General features: G+C 47.6%; 1 long non-coding RNA gene across 1 annotated transcript; it reads right to left on the bottom strand.

Moving 5' to 3' along the window:
• Window positions 1–1,087: 1,087 nt before the first annotated feature.
• On the bottom strand, window positions 1,088–3,178 carry LOC145718731 (uncharacterized). Its single transcript, XR_014141991.1, has 3 exons — window positions 2,577–3,178; window positions 2,182–2,295; window positions 1,088–1,408 (listed from the first exon to the last, which is right to left on the bottom strand). It is a non-coding gene; the product is annotated as an uncharacterized LOC145718731 (long non-coding RNA).
• Between the last annotated feature and the right edge of the window lie 7 nt (window positions 3,179–3,185).

Below are 3,185 nucleotides of genomic sequence, written 5' to 3'. Positions count from 1 at the left end.
GTCGGGGTACTTTATCCCAGGAACAGGAATGGGCATGAATGGATGAGAAAGCAAACAGGGAGTGAGGATGGGAACAGATGTCATGTGCTGCATCTCACAGGGGTGGGCGGCCTTCTCGTCCTGATCTCGGACCAACTACAGAACTTGACTCTTATCTGAGGACTACAACAGAGGCATAAAAATGGCTGTCACACACCTCCTATAAATTCTCTCTAGTCATAGTAGGTGCAATCACCCGTGCAGGAGCTGCGAGAGGGAGAGGGGGGTGAGGTCCTGGAGCCGGGCCCGGGGCTGCTCAGCTGGTGCCCCGCTGCTTTGACTTTTTGGAAGTTCTACATGGTTGAACCTGACCTTGCCCCTTTTGTGGTACAACAAATTTGTGTCTTCTGTTGTCCCAGCCTCTTCCAAAGGGAATGGCTCCGTGTCTTCATCAGGTAGAGTTCCCTGTTCTTTCCCATGGAACGTTCTTCACTGAGTCTTGTAATCTGATTTTGCCTCCGCACTGAAGGCGTTCTTCCTCCCCGTGCTCACTGCACATTTCTGTTAATGCAGGCTAGTGTTAAGGCAGCTTCTTGTAATGGCACCTACAGCTTAAATGTGTATTTTTATGTCATCCTTCAGACAAGAATAACTAGAACTTTATCTTAAGCTGGTAGGATTCAGATCCATTAACAAAGGGGGCTTACTTAAAGTGCACACTAGTTATAAATTCCATCAGGACTGCTGTCTTCTTGCAAGTTTTTTTTTCGTTACAAATTAATTAGCTTTGGCTACATACGGTGGTAACAGATTATCAATTCAGCCTTCTCCATACTCAGTGTCACCAGAGCCTCTTATATGTTCGGGACCTCTTTCCAAGGCAAGTGAACCAACATAATTCGTATCAGCTGATACTAGAAAGTCACCAGAGTACACAAGAACCAAACCAGAGCAAGATCTATAAAAATCTTCAAGGCCTTTTTAGAATTCTTATCAGATGCCCAGAGGGCTTTCAAATTGCTTTTGGATTCTTCAACACAAGTATACTGTAAGTGAAAATGGATCTAGAAAACCTTTCAAGTGTAGTGAAATTAAATAAGAAATCATGTTAGGACACATGACAATTTATTTCTGGTCGATCCACCAAGCGTGAAAGAGTGCTACCAGTTAGAGGGCAAACGGGAGTCTTCAACCCTAAGACCTACCCTCGTCAGGATGCAGTGCAAGAACCGCACAACCCAGAGTCTGCAAGTGAGCGTGGTCAGCACCTCTCAAAGACTTTGTACAGATCGGGCAGGTTAGCAAGCTGTAGGATATTTCCATCTTCTGTGAAATGTTTAGGAGGCAGAAGGTGGGAGCGGAAGGCTTTATAAACAATGTGTTCCACAGTCCACTTCCAGGGGTTTGCAGAGGAGCCCGACACTTCGCTCTGGAAAAGACGCGTTCGAGGTCACAAGCCTGCCTGTTCGCCCCACTCACGTCCCAGCATTTGTGGTTTCCTGGCTGACCTGTACTGGGCCTGGAAGTCTTGCTGGTTACAATGGACTGTTTTACCTACTGCTGGTGAAACATCCTCTCTGGTCAGCCTCTCAGGGATCCCACAGCCCTGAACGTGAGAGACACGGGACAAGGGGAAAGGAAGGCAGAGACTTTCTCCCATGGAAACTTTGTTTCCATTCGGGAAAACTGTTGATTGTAGCAGCATCTAACATAAGGTCTGATCCCGACTATGACGTTCAGCCCGCAATAGTAGGAAGTGCATTCACCCAGGCCCTTTCTGTGTACAGCTGATCTGTAAGAAGAGCTAGGGGTCTGACCTTAGTACCTGCCCTGTTTTCCTGGAAGAGCAGTGGTCAGATGTATAATGAGCCAAAGCTAAATGAGCGTGGGGAGACTGGGGCAGAACCTGAAGACCGGGGCTGCACACCTGAGGGCTAACGGTGGGAGACGAGAATTCGCTAGCCCTGGATCATCCACCAGCTCAGCCTCCCAGCGTTTTCACATTTGACAGGTACTGAGATCATTCTAGAGGGACCTTCCAAACCAGCAGAAGGAAGAAAAATTCATGAATAAAAGCTGACCATTATGTTGAAGCTTTATGTGCAGTGAAATCTTACGAATTCAGAGGTGGCAGGTTTCATTTGCTAAAGGTTGTGTGAGGCCCATCCCCATCCCAGGTGCTAACGTGCATCACCACAGTACCTGCTGGCCCGAGAGGGTCGACTCCTCAGATATATACTGCTTCCGAATGGAATAAAACATAGCACATTCTTTGCTGAGGCTTTCAAAACATTCCTTCTCTTCATCCCAGTTCACCTGGTCCAAAGAGAGAATTTAATACCTCAACATAGGTACTTGCTTTAATAAACACATTTCATTTCCAAGTGGAGGTTACAGACTACTTAAAGCTTTTTCCATGTAATGTTTTAGGCATTAAATCTGTAAACCAGAACTGCTGGGTAGGTGGGGTAAAGGGGGGCCTTCAGCTGTTGTACCCTTTTCACCTCCATCATTCCACGTGAAGGTGTGGCCCCGTGCCCTCTCCCGCCAGCCCACACGCAGGTACCTGCATACTTAGGAATGGTATGACCACTTGCCTCCGTGGCGAGTCGAAGAATGAAGATAGGTAGACCCTCCAAAGGGGGCACATAGTTGTCAATCAGCAGGGGTAATCCAGTCAGGTTCCCTTCCTGCTTGTGCAGAAAAGGCCACGACAAGGGACAAGAAGTAAATTGCTAGAGTTTAATCAAGTTCTATTTCCCCAGTGCTCCCTCCAGGTCTTGTCCGCATGTCCACACTCTGGGTGACCAGGTGCTTGACTGGGCTGGGCACCGAGGGCAGGAGAGCAAAAAGCTTAAAAAGAGCTTTTTGTATTGACATGAAGCAGAACAACGTCTTGTTTCAATATGCTCACCAGCTAAAGAACACATAGAGATGGAAAGCCCCAAAGTTTAAGGGATAAGAGGAAGAAACAAGGAAAGCAAGAGGCCTGGCATCCTCTCATTCGCAGGGACTTGTCGGGGTACTTTATCCCAGGAACAGGAATGGGCATGAATGGATGAGAAAGCAAACAGGGAGTGAGGATGGGAACAGATGTCATGTGCTGCATCTCACAGGGGTGGGCGGCCTTCTCGTCCTGATCTCGGACCAACTACAGAACTTGACTCTTATCTGAGGACTACAACAGAGGCATAAAAATGGCTGTC

The sequence above is a fragment of the Leptonychotes weddellii genome, unplaced genomic scaffold (genome assembly GCF_054177405.1).
Source record: "Leptonychotes weddellii isolate Sample4059 unplaced genomic scaffold, ASM5417740v2 HiC_scaffold_20763, whole genome shotgun sequence".
In the NCBI taxonomy this organism is placed as follows: Eukaryota; Metazoa; Chordata; class Mammalia; order Carnivora; family Phocidae; genus Leptonychotes; species Leptonychotes weddellii.
This window is presented reverse-complemented; position numbering and strand designations above follow the sequence as displayed.